This window comes from Eublepharis macularius, chromosome 12, assembly GCF_028583425.1.
Source record: "Eublepharis macularius isolate TG4126 chromosome 12, MPM_Emac_v1.0, whole genome shotgun sequence".
In the NCBI taxonomy this organism is placed as follows: domain Eukaryota; kingdom Metazoa; phylum Chordata; class Lepidosauria; order Squamata; family Eublepharidae; genus Eublepharis; species Eublepharis macularius.
In genome coordinates, this window is record NC_072801.1 from 13980506 (window position 1) to 13996994 (window position 16489).

Here is a 16489-nt window from a genome sequence, read left to right on the forward strand (position 1 = left end):
AGGGATGTGAAAAGCTTCACCTTTGGATATCCGCCCACCCACATGGCTGGTGAAGGCAACTTTGCCAGGGTGAAGGGCTTCGGGAGAGCATCATTTCTGGGGTTCTCTGAAAGCAATCTCAGCGACTCGCTTCAAAGGCGAGGGAACACAACCCCATGACGCTGTCGACTGGCAAGAACTCCACCGCTGAATTTCTTCCCAACAAGAAGGGGTCACGCTGAACTCGGTGATGCAAAAGTGTTGCCTGACAATTCCTGCTAAAGGCAGACCACAGTCGAAGGTACAGCGACAGAGAGGCTTTCAAATCTGGCACAGAGCTGCAGTGAAGGGAAGTGCTTCAGAAGATGCGGGGTTTATATCAGGCAGGAATTTTAAAAGGATCCAGGAGCCCTGCCAGAAAATGCCTGAAGATATTTTACTTATCTTTCCCCCTCTGGCATGGCTTCTACATCTTTAGAAAAGAGCGGGATTTATTTCTAAACAGAAACAGAAAGAAATTTGTATGTAAATTTGAACTGCTTCGATGCTTTGGGAAGAGGGAAGTCTAGAAATGCATTTATATAGATGAAACAACATTCCCAAACATTTTTGCCTTTTTAAAATAAAAGAATAAAAAGAAGGGGGCACCTGGATTTGAACCAGGGACCTCTTGATCTGCAGTCAAATGCTCTACCACTGAGCTATACCCCCAGTTGTTATATAGCATCTCAGCAAGAGTAGTTATGCAGGCTAGTTCTTGGATGTTTCCTGACAGGCCATTTTAATACTGTGTTCCTTGCCCAGAGACACTATAATTAGGTTAATTTTTTTTAATGATGTGTTTTCATAACTGGTGTGTCAGACTCATTAGCCCTTCCTGTCCTTTGAGGGCAAGGTACTCTGCTGGCTGGCTAAACAGACTCTCCAAGTGCTGCTCCAAAATCCTAAAGATGATCTCTTTCATGGGATTTGGTTATGTCTCTGCCTGTGACTTCAGCTCCTCCAATGCTACGTCCCTCAGCCCTGCCCTGTCCGAGGCCTCCTGCACCCTTTAGGCCAAGGATGGGGGGACAAGATCCTCTGCCAGGCCACCTGGCCAGTTTCTGGAGGACCACGGGGTCCCCTGCAGGAATTCTTGCTAAGATCTTGCTCTAATTTTGCAAGGCATTTCATAAACGCTCAAGCAAGGGTTTGGACTTGGGATAATTTCATGGATTGCTTTACCCATTTCTTTATTTAGAGAATTTCTTTTCTACCTCTCCAGGAAGCTTGTTTGAGGCTTTGTGCTTGTTTTAAGATATCTACACCTCTGGATCTCTGCGGAAGAAAACTCACGAGGTACCTTACCTGTTAAGAGTCCCTAAGTATGCATTTTTTTCTTTACAAATTGCAGCACTTTTTCTCACAGGAGTCACATTTCTCTAATTCTGCTCATTCCTGCCCTTTACATCGTCCTTTGCCCCCTGAATACCACCATAGTTATACCGCTCTCCAGGGCTTTTTGTCTGGGGAAAGAGGTGGTGGAACTCAGTGGGTTGCCAGCACAGGGGGCAACTCTTGGTGGGAGGTGTTGCCCCTGGTACCACGTGTGTGCGCAAAGTGCATGCATACTCCCAAGGCCAATGATGTCACTTTGGGTCAGCTGGAACAGGGGGGGGGGGTTAAAGTTTAAATCGCCCTCAGTGAAAATGGTCACATGGCTGGTGGCCCTGCCCCCTGATCTCCAGGCAGAGGGGAGTTTAGATCGCCCTCCATGCCGCTGGAGCAGCACGGAGGGCAATCTAAACTCCCCTCTGTCTGGAGATCAGGGGGCGGGGCCACCAGCCATGTAACCATTTTCAAGAGGTTCCGGAACTCCGTTCCACCGCATTCCAGCTGAAAAAAAGCCCTGCTGCTCTCTGTCTTAGACAAAAATTCCAGTCCCAAATCTGCCTCTTCCACAAAGCCGTGGTCTCGCCCCACTGAAACAAAGTCTAAGTACAAGAAATCACATTTGTTCTCAAGTCATAAAAGAAGAAGAACTTTCGATTTACATACTGCCCTTCAGGATAACTTAACAGCCACTCAGAGTGGTTTACAAAGTATGCCATTATTATCCCTATAACAACAAACACCCTGTGAGGTGGGTGGGGCTGAGAGAGCTCCTAAAAGCTGCGACTGACCCAAGGTCACCCAGCTGGCTTCAAGTGGAGGAGTGGGGAATCAAACCCGGTTCTCTACATTAGAGAACTGCGCTCTTGACCCCCACACCAAACTGGCTCAAACAGGTCTTGCTAGATTTTTTTTTAAGAAAAAACTTTTATAATTATATAGTGTTACATCTCATGATCCATGACCTTGTGCATTGTTATGTGGTCAAAATAGTAAAAAGTCCAGTAGCACCTTCAAGACTAAACATATTATTGAGGCATAAGCTTTTGAGAACCACAGCTCTCTTTCTCAGATGCATCTGATGAAGAGAGCTGTGATTCTCGAAAGCTTATGCTACAATAAAGTTGGTTAATCTTAAAAGTGCTACTGGACTTTTTACTATTTTGCAACTACAGACTAACATGGCTAACTCCTCTGATTGTGTGGTCAGAGTGTCAGACTAGCATCTGAGAGAACGGGGCCGTTTCCACACATCCCGGCATAGCACTAAACTCACACAACGAAGGCGTCTTCCTGGAGCAATTTCTGACGTCATCACGCCATGAAAATGGGGTCGTGGTGCGGTAACGTCAGAAATCACACCAAGAAGATGCCTTCATTGCGTAAGTTTAGTGCTTTACCGGGATGTGTGGAAACAGCCCTGGATTCAAATTCAAATCCCTCTGAGTGACATCGGGCCATCGCTTTCTATCAGCCTAACCTACTTTACAGGGTTGTTGTTGTTGGGAGAATGGCCCACTGGGATGACCTTGGAAGCCCACACAGGAGGCCACAATAACTGTGCCGACCAGGATCATGCTTCTGTATGCAAATAGCCACAGGTCCTTGACACCCCCACACTGCAAATACAAAAAACTGGAATCGCCTTGGATATTATAAAACAGTTTAAATCTCAAGATTGCCTTCAAAGAACCAAAGTCAAACAAACAAATGAAATGCATGCTGTATTTCACACACTATCTGTCAAGAGATATTTTGACCTGCAGATAATATACTGTAGTTAATGTCAGTAATGTATTATTCCAGGTGTATTATTCCAGGGCTAGTAGCCCTGGAAATAATCGATCCAAAATGGATTCAATAGCTCCAAAATGGAATGTTTTAGTAGACTCAACTATCAAATCACAATAGTCTCTGCATGATTTTGGCACCAGGTCGAGATTTTTTTAATTAATTCACTCAGACTTTGGAGATGATTGATTTCTCCTCTTTCTGGTGATGATGCCGGATCTGAAACAGGTCCCTTTTGTTGTTGGCTGTTTGTGATGTCATGATATGTTAATGGTTTGTATGTGACTATTCTGTGGCGAATTATGATTGCTGCAAGCTGCCTTGGAAGCAGGTAGCTGAAAGTATGGGGGATGTAATTAAATTTTAAAAACTTTTGATAAATCCCAGACTAGAGACTACAGCTGTATAAGAGGAAAGCGTTACTCTGGGAGAGTTTGGTGTGGAAGGAGAGACTAGGCTTGTGAGGGAGGCATTTAAGAGAGTTTCAAGGTTATATTCTTGGAAGACAAGAGAGTAGGTATTGTATCTGGTGAGAAGAGTGCAGTGTGGGCGAGATAAGGCCACCGAGTCCTCAACCATATCCATTATCTGGGGTTTGAACAATGAGTGCCGCCTTCTCCCACAACCCATGGATAGCCTACGACTAGAATCTGGATGACTCCTGCCCAAGATCCCATTTATATTTCATCCCCCTCCCCAAATTCCAAGCAAGCTGAGTAGCTGGCTGGAGCTGGGAAGCAAAATTAATAACCACCAAAAGCAAAGAGGGAGGGTTTTTTAAAATATATATATATATTGGACGGAGGGGTGTCAGTTTCTGCAGCTGGACTTGCAAACAATTCATTTAGATTATGAAAGCCGAACCAAAAAACATTTTTTTGAGAACAAAACAAGCTTGATTGTTTGCTACCCAGCAAAAGAGAAGGAAATGAATGGAATTTCGATTTAAAATTATGTCAAATAACATCAGCTTCCCTCCCTGTTTTGCCTCCCTTTCTTGGTAGGGGAAGCCCATAGCTTGTTGAACTCTCATATACTTTCAGCCAGGGCTTTTTTTCAGCTGGAATGCGGTAGAACAGAGTTCCGGCAGCTCTTGAAAATGGTCACATGGCTGGTGGCCCCGCCCCCTGATCTCCAGGCAGAGGGGTTTTTTTAGATTGCCCTCTGCGCCGCTCCACAGAGGGCAATCTAAACTCCCCTCTGTCTGGAGATCCGGGGGCGGGGCCACCAGCCCTGTGACCATTTTTGCTGAGGGCAATTTAAACTTTTAAAAACGGCCCCCGTGTTCTAGCTGACCCAAAGTGACTTCATTGTGCGGTCCTGGGAGCATGCACGCACTTTGCACATGCGCATGTGGTACCAGGGGCACCACCTCCCACCAAGAGTTGCCCCCTGTGCTGGCAACCCACTGAGTTCCACCACCTCTTTCCCCAGAAAAAAAGCCCTGCATAGTTGTATCTCAGGGTTGCCAACAAAAATAGGACAGCTAGTCGGACCAGAGTTTTTTGTCTGCAGAAAAGGAAGGCCCATGTTGGTTTTCTTTCTGCTGTTTTTTTTTAAAAGCTGTTACACCTTCAATGAATATATATATCTTGTGCTAGACTCTCTCTGAACGATCCCATAACACTGGTTTTGGTGACACCTCCCACCCCATAATTACCAAAGCAATAATTTTTTCTCTGGACCTCTGTTGATGCTTTTGTGATGGACCACTAAGGGTGAAGTTCCACAACTAACACCCACCATTCTTCACCACTGCCACCATCTGTGGCTGGGCTTGATTCCTTGGGAAAGGCTCATGCCATCAATCCTATTCAGGGGATAGAACTGTAGGTGTTCCCCAATCTTGTTAAGCCTGTGGGAGTTTTAAGAAAGGTAGTAGGCAGGCACCACCACAAAATGGCTGCCATAGGACTGCAGCCAATCACAAAATGGGCTGCCGCAAGGGGTTGGCTTAATGTTGGGTCCCATTCAGCAACACAGGAGGTCTGTGTTTGGCTGTCAGAGCTGCCTATCAGGGTCTGCAGGGATGAGATTGAAGTGCCCATGGCTACAGAACACCCCCTTCCCCCTCCCTCCCCTGGGTGTCTTCTCCCAACTTGTGACTGCTTTGCTGCTCCATGGTTGGAAGGAAGCCCTGCTGATCAAGGAAAGCTGGGCTTCCATTCGGGTTTCCAGGGCGACAGAAGGAGGGCAAACAGAGCTCAGCCATTCCCCTGGCTCCATTGCCAGGGGAATAGATTGCTGGCGCCTGAGTGTCTGGATCCCCGTACCGAGCCCGATCGCCCCAATCCAGGCCTCTCCCGACCGCTGGATAGTTGGCCGTGGCCAATCACAATCCGCCGGGTCACCATCGCGCGATTGCCATTATTGTGGGTTTTTTTCATTCGTAATGCGGATTGTGCCCATCTCTACTCCTGACACAGCCACAAGGGGAGTTTCTAAGCCCTGAGACATAAGGAAGTCTGTGTCTGAGACCAAGCTGAGGGCACACGACTGAGACGAGGTAGTCAAGTAGAGTTGCCTGGTCCAGGTTGGGAAATTCCTGAAGATTTGCGGGACAGAGCATGAAGAGGGTGGGATTTGTGGAGGGGCCTCAATGGGGTATAATTCTATAGAGTTCACCCTTCAAGGCAGCCACTTTCTCCACGGGAATTAATATCTGTTGCCTGGAGATCAGTTGTCATTCTGGGAGGTCTCCAGCTATCACCTGGAGGCTGGCAAGCCTATAGGTCAGTTGGTAGTTAACTATCACCTCAGGACTTGAGAAGCAAGCGGGCACCAGAAAAAAGCAGCCTGTGAAATCGAATGTTTGCGGCCCCAACTTATTAGATGGCCATAATCAACCCAGTGTCTCTCAGCCTCAATACTTTAATGGGGATGAAAATCCTGGCCTATCTTCCAGGGTTGTTTTAAGGCAGGGCTTTTTTTCTGGGAAAAGAGGTGGTGGAACTCAGTGGGTTGCCCGCAGAGAAAATGGTCACATGGCTGGTGGCCCCACCCCCTGATCTCCAGACAGAGGGGAGGTGAGATAGCCCTCTGCGCCGCTGGAGCGGCGCGGAGGGCCATCTCAACTCCCCTCTGTCTGGAGATCAGGGGGCGGGGCCACCAGCCATGTGACCATTTTCAAGAGGTTCCGGAACTCCGTTCCACCGCATTCCCACTGAAAAAAAGCCCTGTTTTAAGGACCGCAAAGCACTTTGAATGCTGGAACACCTTGGCTATTAGTCACACACACAACTCCTGCAGCATGGGAAAGGCATCACATCACAGCAGCTTCTGTGCCCCTTGTGGCTTGCGTGCCAAGGGGGCCCAAAGGCAATTCAACAAAAGTGCTCATTGGCACAAGGTCAGCAGGTTTGTACAGAGTGCCGAGGTAGCACTTGTGCCATCCTTAGACCTGTGGCTGTTGCTGTCCGCGAGACATTCTGGGTCATCTTCAACTCCGGAATGTTTTTTTGACAGAATTGGATGGCAATGGGATGATAGGCAATGACAGCAGCTAGCGTGGGATGACAGACCTGTCAGTCTCCTACCCTTGGGCACCTCTTGAAAACCAAGTGGGTCAAGGCACAAATAGCTGCAGCCTGTGGGTGGTGGCAGAGTTTTGAGACTGCCTGGTGAGAGGCCAGACTTGTCTCAGCCAGACCCCCATTAGATCAATGAGGTGCAGCAGTGCCACAGCGGTGAACTCCTGACGGAGGAGAAACCTTCTGGCCCAAATAGGGTCTTGCGTACAGCAGAACAGATACTCTCTAATATTTAAAATTTGGCGGAAGGTTCCAGCTGCATCATTCAGTTGGTTGAATATGAACATTTATATCTTCAGATTTGGGGGAGGGGGATGACTCATCGACACCATCCAATTGCTTTGATCTTGGCAGGCTTCAGATATGAAATCTTTAAAGCCGTCAGCTGCCAAATGCAATCAAATACAAATACCAATAATTAGAGAGTGATCTAACAAATGCTAATTATTTATATATAATACATGTCAGCAATCAAAAGCAGGCACGTTCCGAAGCATCATTGCATGCCAATCATCCTGACTGTAAAAATGGGACATATTGCAGGTCAGCTGTTGGATAGGAATTGTATGTACTGGGCTTTTTTCTCCTTCAGCTGTAAGGATGCTGGATGGAACACTTGCTAGTTCAGCTCATGGCCTGTTCACCAGTCATGAACAAAGAGCCAGTTTTTCATTGATTGGTCTGTTTACAAACACGTAGAGCCTTTTCTTTGGGTTTCAGAGTTGTGTACTCATCCCAAATCAGATGCTTAAAGTCAATTGCAAATGTGTTAGGGGTGCACATAGTACCTCAGTGGTGTGATGCAGGTGCTCTGCACACACTCAGAAGGGTTGTCTTTGTTGAGGCTGCTAAGCCAGCTGAACAGGATACTGGGCTAAACCTATCTTGAGCCGTGCCTCAGATTATGGCTCGCAGGTGACTCTCGGTTCCCTTCCTCCATGTCTGGTGCTTCAGCTGCACACAGAGTGTGAATCTTTCATAGCCTTAGCAAGCCCCAGCAGCTGCAGTTGCCATGGTGACTGGCAGAGGCCTGCTGGGCGGCAAAGAGCCTTGTTCCATTGAATCAGTGGCAGACAGTATCAAGTCAGGTGTCCTTTCAGGGGCCTGGGGAGACACACTTGGGCTATTACTAAAGCAAGATACTAGATATCTCCATTTTTCAAACACACATGAGGCCAAAGAGATCCAGGCCATGGAATCCTTCTTTTGTTCAGTGGTTCCCAAATTTTTTTTTTATTGAAAGAAGACCCATCCATGTAATCTGTGTTTTGCTTCTAAATTTCTTCCAAAATCTGCCTGAACAAAAGAGAGAGTTGTTTTATATCAAGGGTCTAGGGGCAAACCTCAATTTAAAAAATGAGAAGTAGCTATGGGAGCTTTGGGGTAGGCATTGGAAACTGGTGTCACCCCTCCCCTTTACACCATAGTTACTCAATTTATATGTAATTGGGCCCAAAAATAACGCCGGAAAAGGCATTAACAGGAAATATTCTGTACTTCCAAGTATGTATCCAGAAATGACATCACTGTGAAATAGGGTTGCCAGCCTCCAGGTGGAGATCTCCCGGAATTACAACTGATCTCCAGGTGATAGATACCAGTTCCCCTGGAGAAAATGGCTGCTTTGGAGAGTACATTCTATGGCATTATACCCCCCTGAGGCCCCTCCTGTCCCTAAACCCCACCCTTTCCAGGCTCCACCCCCATAATCTCCAGGAATTTCCCAACCCAGACCCAGCAAACCTACATAGGACTGCCAACCTCCAGATGGTGGTTGGAGATCTCCCGGAATTACAACTGGTCTCCAGACCACAGAGATCAGTTCCCCTGGAGAAAATGGCTGCTTTGCAAGATGCAGTTTACTACATAATACCCCGCTGAGGTCCCCCCTCCTCCCCAAACCCCACCTTCTTTAGACTATACCTCCAAAATCTCCAGGAATTCCCAAAGCCAGATCTGGCAACCCTAGGGGAGGAGGAGGGACTTCAATAGCAGCAACAAAAATGTAGCTAACCAAAACTAACAGCACTAGAAACTAGGGTTGCCAGCCTCCAGGTAGTGGCTGGAGATCCCCCGGAATTACAACTGGTCTCCAGGCCACAGAGATCAGTTCACCTGGAGAAAATGGCTACTTTGGGGGGTGGGCTCTATGGAATTATGCCATGCCAAGGTCCTTTCCCTCCCCAAACCCCACTTTCTCCAGGTCTCACCTCCTAGATCTCCAAGAATTTCCCAACTTGGAGCTGGCAACCCTACTAGAAACATATGAAATGAAACAATAACCTGAAAAAATGTTTCTGTTCATGCCTAATGTTGCGTGTTCAATTGAGCAGCCTGTCTCAATGCACACACACACACACAAACTCAGTCATGGGTATTTAGAAGTGGGTGTGGTGGTGCTACCCCATGGTTTTCAAACTGAGGCAAACTCAGAGGTTCTTCACAGGCTCCTCAAGGCCTATTCTGAGAGAAGATCAACAGCAGTGGGGAGTCATTCTTGAAAGCAGTTTCTGGCATTTCCAACGTTCCCTTTCAGCTCGCAGCTGCAGAGAAAAATTGAGACTAAGATCACGTGGAACAATGGGGAGCACACCACGCAAAAGTCATGCACTCTACGACATGTTCCTGAATCCTTTCCAATATGCAGGAGCTCCATGGCAGACAATCAGTGTAGTGAATAACCATTAATTCAGTGTGTGCCACATCCAGTGGTGCATAATCCATTTGGTTTCTATTTCACTCCTACCATGTTTCCATGCTTGCATAAACAGGGCTCCTGTTTCCATTTCTCCTCTGTGATCTCTCTTTTCAGACACAAATACACATTTGTGTATTTGTGTATTTGTACATACAGGGCTTTTTTCTGGGGAAAGAGGTGGGGGAACTCTCACCTGAGACAACTCCTGGGAGGAGGTGGCGCCCTGTTATTACATGTGCACACGTGCAGCATGTAAGCGCTCCCGGGACTGTGTGATTATGTAAATTTAGGGAAGTGATGTCATCACACAGGCCGTGGCTGCCCTGGGAGCTCTCCCATGCTTCACAGGGCACCCGATTCGGCCTGGACCAGGCCGTTTAGCACTCAATTTGGGGCAAAATGGCCAGGATCTGACCCGAAACAGCCCGGAACGAGCTGCTACCACACGGGAGAATAGGGTTCCCATCTCCCCACTCGGGATGGGGGATCCCCTGATCCCCCTCCCCCCCAAGCCCACTTACCTGGCTGGCGGGGGGGGGCGCTCCCTGGGGCACCTCCTCCCCGGGTCCCCGGCTCTGCGCTGCGAGAGCAGGCCGCGTGCCACTGGGTGCAGGGCACGCTCCCACACTGCAAGAGCGGGCGGCGGCGACAGCGGCAGAGAGAAAGCAGGCAGCAGTTGCAAGAGCATGCCGCTCTCACCGCCACTGCTGCAGCCGCTGTGCTCTCTCTCTCTTGCCACGGCCATCACCGTCCCTGTGCAGCCGGCGCCAGCAGGGACAAGGGGCGCAGTGGTGAGAGAGCGAGCTGCGGTGGCCACAGCCTGCTCTCTCTCTCTCTTGCCGCCACCACCATGGCGCCCCTTGGCCATGCTTGTGCGGGCAACCCAGGGACGGCGGCAGCCGTGGCGAGAGAGAAAGCAAGCTGTGGCCACCGCAGCTCGCTCTCTCGCCATGGCCGCCGCTGCCCCTGTGCTGCCCGCGCCAGCAGGGCCAAGGGGTGCTGTGGTGGCGGCGAGAGAGAGCTGCCCGCTCTCTCTGCCCTCTCCATTACGTGTGATGTTGTCACATGGGCAGCTTTGACCCTGCGTGATGACATCACTCCCGGAAGTGACATCATCAAGCACACTGAGAGCACGCGCACACTTTGCATGCGCACATTCACAACAGCGAGAGGACCAAGGAGGTAGGAGCTGATGTCCCAGTCTCCCACTAGGAGACTTGAGGGACCTGGCAACCCTACACGAGAGCATCTCCCACCCGGCAGCGGCCCGATCCTGGCCATTCTCGCCCTGATCCTGGCCATTTAGGACCCAAATTGGGCCAAAATGGCCAGGATTGGCCCCAAACGGCCTGGAACAGGCTGCTGCCACATGTGAGAGCACTCCCTCACCTGGCAGCGGCACAATCCTGGCTGTTTCGGGCTTCGTTCCTGGCCATTACAGGCCCGTTTTGGCCATTTTGGGCCCATTTCAGCCATTTTGGGGCCAAAACGGCCAGGATCGAGCCACTGCCCGGCGGGGGAGTGTTCCCCTGCCCAGCAGAGGCCCAATCCTGGTCATTTTGGGCCCGATCCTGGCTGTTTCAGGCCCGCTACCGGAACGCTGTTCCAGAGCATTCCAGCAGGGAAAAAGTCCTGCATACGTACGTAGATTTCCATCTCAAGCCCACCGTCTTGCATGTCTCTGGGCTAGTGGTCTTGTTCAGCTTTTCTTTGCATTATGCCTCCCACTCAAAGAGCCTATCAAAGGCAAGAGCTTCTCATGTCAATGGAAGGCTTCCACACTGGAATATGCAAGTGGAGCAAAGTGGTAGGATCCAACCTTATGACTATTCATGGCACAGTAAATAGACTACTGTAATGCACTCTGCATAGGTCTCCCCTCAAAGTCAACTTGGAGACTCCAGCTGGTGCAGAACTCTGCAGCTCATTTACTCTCAGGAGCTAAACAGAGCATGCAAATCATTCTGCGATCACTCCACTGGCTTCCCATCAGTTGTCAGGCTCAATTCAAGATCATGAGCAGGGCTTTTTTTCAGCTGGAACGCGGTGGAACGGCGTTCTGGAACCTCTTGAAAATAGTCATATGGCTGGTGGCCCCGCCCCCTGATCTCCAGGCAGAGGGGAGTTGAGCTTGCCCTCCGTGCCGCTCGGCAGCACGGAGGGCAATCTCAACTCCCCTCTGTCTGGAGATCAGGGGGCGGGGCCACCAGCCATGTGACCATTTTCTCCGAGGGCAACCCACTGAGTTCCACCACCCCTTTTCCCAGAAAAAAAGCCCTGGTCATGTCTATCACATTCAAAGCTCTGCACAGCCTTGGCCCCTCATATCTGTGCAACTACCTCTCCCCCTATGTTCCACCATGGAAGCTTCACTCATCTAGTCAGGGCCTTCTGCAGATACAACCTTGCAGTTGGACAAAATCAACAGCTGCCTGCACACATGGTTTCTCTGTGGTAGCCCCCGCCTTTTGGAATGGCGTGCCCAAGGAGGTGAGGAAAGCTCCCACTTCCCTGGCTTTCTGCAGACTATGCAAAACTGAATTATTCAGGAGGATTTCTACCCAGATTACAGGGCTGTGTCATAAGAAATAGCTCAGAAAGATGCCTTGGTAGGGACAGGGTTATACGCTACACTATTGGGTACTGTCGGCTGATGTAGATATGCAGCTACTAAGGAGTTTCCACATTGCTAAACTTGCCATGTAAATTAGTTATTCTTTGCTTCAGAAAGATTTCATTTCTGCACTCGGCTTTATGCTTGTTTTAATTTTTTTCTGCTACCATACCCTACTGTATATTTTCATTGAATGTCCTAACTGTTGTTTGTAATTGTACTTTTGATCAGAGAATGTCCTAGCTGTTGATTATATCGTATTTTACTTGCACTGTGTAATCTGCCTTGGATCTCAGTAATAACAGCAGTAGTAGTAATAATTTTTATTTCTGGAAGAATGATCGTTTTGCATGCTAATGCTGCAATTAAACCTGGTAAAGGACAGTGTGAAACAGTATGAAATCCAGAAACTCGTAGCAATGTGTTATTATTTAATATCTATATGCGCCCCCTTGGCCAGTTGGTGCGAAGCTTCGGGCTTGGGTGTCACCAATATGCTGATGACACCCAGCTGTATCTGTTGTTGGACGGACGGCCTGGATCAGCTCCGGTTGTCCTGGAGTGTGCTTTTGAAGCTGTGGCTGGATGGTTGAGGCAAAGTCGGCTGAAATTGAACCCTGCGAAGACGGAGATCCTGCACTTGAGCCATGGAAACGTGGACTCGGGACCCTGGCTTCCTACACTCGATGGGGCGGTGCTTAAAGTAGCTCCGAGAGTTAGGAGCCAGGGGGTGATCCTGGATTCCTCCTTGATAATGGAGGATCAGGTCACTGCAACTGCCTGGTCTTGTTTCTGTTATCTTCGACAGACCAGGCAGCTTGCCCCTTATCTCTCGTCCCGCAACTTGACTACGGTGGTCCAAGCAATGGTCACCTCTAGGCTGGACTACTGTAATGCACTCTACGCTGGGCTTCCCCTGAACCTGATCCGTCGGTTACTGCTGGTACAGAATGCAGCAGCGCGGGTCATCACCAGAACGCCGATGCGTGCGCATATAACGCCGGTATTGGGTCAGCTGCACTGGTTGCCGGTGGAGTACCGAATCAGGTTCAAGGTTTTGGTATTAACCTATAAAGCCCTATACGGACTGGGACCGGTGTATCTGCAGGACCGCCTCTCCCCATATGAACCCCAGAGGACTCTTCGCTCTAGTGATAAGCATCTATTAAAGATTCCTGACCCTAGGGAGGCCTGCCTGGCATCGACCAGGGCCAGGGCTTTTTCCGTCCTGGCCCCAGCCTGGTGGAACGCTCTGTCCAATGAGACCAGGGCTCAGCGAGATTTATTAGCACTTCGCCGGGCCTGTAAGACGGAGCTGTTCCACCCGGCATATGGTTGATGCTGGGCGGTGCCCCCTAGCTGAGGGAGCACAGTATATGCCCTCCCTACTAGTGACACTTCCGTCTCTCATACATCCCTGGCAAAATACTCTGGAGATGGCTAAGTAGGGGGTCATCTGGATTATGTGCCGCTGTGTTTACATACATACACACACACATATGTGTGTGTGTGTGTGTGTGTGTGTGTGAATATGTTTACATATATTTTAATCTATGTATTAGGATGTTTTATGATTTTAAATTGTATATATGATGAAATATGTTTTTAAACTTGGTTGTGATCCGCCCTGAACCTGCTGATGTGGGGAGGCGGAATATAAATTAAATATAAATAAATAAATAAAATGCTGCATCTTCAGTGTGTAAATGCACAATTAAATATACGGCGTTAGTTTTTTTAGTGCTGTACTGCTTGTTATTTTTGTTATAACATTGAGGCTAGTTGTGCTTCATTAGCCTTTTCCACACAGCTACAGACACATGAATCACAATTACTGTGTGGTGTGGACCCTGCCCAGGCATTCCAGTTCTGACAGATGTTGCCTTCACATGAGTGGAATCCGATGGCAAGTCCCGCAGTGCATCTACGTGTCCTGAAGTGCTTCTGGGGTAGCTGCTGGAAAAGTGAACCAGCCCACATTGGTTGAATTGGTGACAGGACAGTGGCCAAAGGCTCGCTACTCAGCAGATGCAAATGTGACAGGAGAGAGGGGAACTGATCACCGCTCATCAAAGCAGTCCCGTTATCGCTCCCTGCCAGAGCTGTGGGGTGGGGGAGAGGAAACACGCTACCAAAGGCCAAGAGATGGAATCAGAGAGAGTGCAGAAACTGATCAGGCCAGAGAAAAACAGAGCCACATGTGTGCATCAGGGCATTGCAGGAGAACAAAGGCCACCAATAAAGGATGAGATGCAGATCTGACAACTCTGAGAGCTTTCATCTGAATCCAGTCTTATGCTCTGCCAACTGCCTGGCAACACTGTAGGGGGGGCAGTCTGACCACCTCCCTTGATTTAATGGCATTCTTACTGGGGGCATTTGCTGTTGGCCACCTCCTGGAGCTGATGAGCCTGGCTTCTCTACTGGCTTCTCCTCTCCCCCATCCTGCCCCCTCACCCTGGCCGCACAAGCTTCCAATCTCCCAAGGCTTTAATGAAATCTGCCCTTAATTAAATCCATACTCATTTGCATAATTACCAGGAAATTGAAATTAGCCCGGCGACGTGGCTGGAATACGCTTTTAAGGTCCATCGATCGACCCTTTTACTAGGGGTGTCTGTCTGTCTGCCTGCCTGCCTGCCTGCAGGTTCTGCTGCTATAGACCTAAAAAAGGATGATACTAGATACAGAGTTCCCCCCAATGCACTGGGGAGTGCCTGCTCATAGGAGAAAAGGTAAGAGTGACTGTCACAGTGCAATCCTAAGCAGAGTTACTCCAGTCTAAGCCTATTGTAATCAATGGGCTTAGACTGGCGTAACTCTGTTTAGGATTGCACTGTTAGTGGGCTAAGAACCCATGCAGTGGACCAGGGACATCTCCAGTCGTATCTCCACAGAGAGCCAAACTACAAGTGACGTCTTACACAGGTTGGATACTTGTCGGCTTCCCTCATGTTTTGATGGGAAATGTAGGCATCCTGGTCTTGCAGCTGTAATGGAGACCCAAGCTGTAAAACCAGGATGCCTACATTTCCCATCAAAACTTGAGGGAAGCCGACTAGTGTCCAACCTGTGTAAGACGTCACTTGTAGTTTGGCTCTAAGCCACAAGGTCAATTGAATCAAGTTTCTATCCCGCCTTTCCTCCATGGAAAGGGGAGCATGCTTAGTTCTCTTTTTTAGTCTCACAACAATCCTGTTAAATAGGTTAGGTTGAAAGAGGCCCAAAGTAAACTATGGGGCAGAATGAGGATTTGAACTCAGCCCTCTTCTCTAGTATTAGCTCACTACACCACACTCAGAGCCACATCTCTAGCATGGGCGTAGCATTATTTATCTGAAACTTTCATACCCTGCCTCTTTGCCTAATGAGAACGCACACCCATCCCTAGCTACAAAACAACTAAGTATTCCATTAAAGCAGATAAAAACATTTAGAAAGAGTGAACAGCAAAGCATCAAGACGAGGTAGAACCCAGCAGAGAAAACCAATAAATAATGCTGGTCTGCCTCTAAGAATTGCTGAGATAACCAATGTGCAAACTCTCTAAAAGACAGCGCCTGTATAAAGGCTTTTTATTACCCAATATTTCTAAGGAGCTTCTGGGCATACGTACCATGCCTTCTTGTAACTACTGAGTTTCTAAGCAGATGTCATACTTTCCTGTAACTAATGAGTTTCTGAATATACGTGCTGTATTTTCTGTAAATAATTTCTGAGCATACGGGCTGTCCTTTCCCATAAATAGTAGGTTTCTGAGCATACACATTATACTTTCCTGTAACTAGTTGCTGAGCATACATGCTGTGCTTTCTCCTATTTACTTGCTGCGCATATGTGCCGTACTTTCTTATGGCTAATGAGTAACCTCAACCAGGGAGGAACTGATTGCAAAGGATCTAAACTTCTTACACACTGCTCCTCTCCCCCCACCTTTGAATCCGTGAATGCTCCAAAGAGACTTTGTTTGTTCAGGGTCTCTCTGCTCCTGGAAGAATTGGCTCAGCTGTCACTAGGCTCAGTCTCGACCAGGGAGACATGATATGCATATTCATGATGAGCCAGCCCAATAAGTAAAGCGCACAGCTTCCTGCCGTGTCTGTGCTGTCACGTCTCCCTGGAACTGGCCTTTACAGAGCACATATCAAAGTGTTCTCCAAGCAGCATGCTGAGTGCAGGCTCTCCCTGCTGCCACCACCCCTGTGGGCAAGTACAAAAAACTGGTTCAGGAAACCTATCGGATCTGGAAGCCCCTTCCTTCTCCTCCCAACTGGTTGAAACTACAGGGTGCAGAGAGGAGGCCTTCTTTGGATGCTCAGAGGCCCGCTCTCTCTTTCTTCCATGTCCCAGAGCAAACAGCGCTGGCAAAGAGAAGGAATGCAGACTTCCAGTTTGTACCCTGAGGGAATTCTTTCCATTCATTGTTCTGCCCAGAAGGTCTAAAAGACAGGGCGTGAAGGCCAAAGCCTCTTCTGTTGTTATCAGCAACTAATATTCAGAGGTACG

At 48.7% G+C, this 16489-nt stretch overlaps 1 non-coding gene across 1 annotated transcript; it reads right to left on the reverse strand.

The window, feature by feature from the left end:
- Nucleotides 1-618: 618 nt before the first annotated feature.
- TRNAC-GCA (transfer RNA cysteine (anticodon GCA)) lies at nucleotides 619-690 on the reverse strand. The gene has a single exon. It is a non-coding gene; the product is annotated as a tRNA-Cys (tRNA).
- Between the last annotated feature and the right edge of the window lie 15799 nt (nucleotides 691-16489).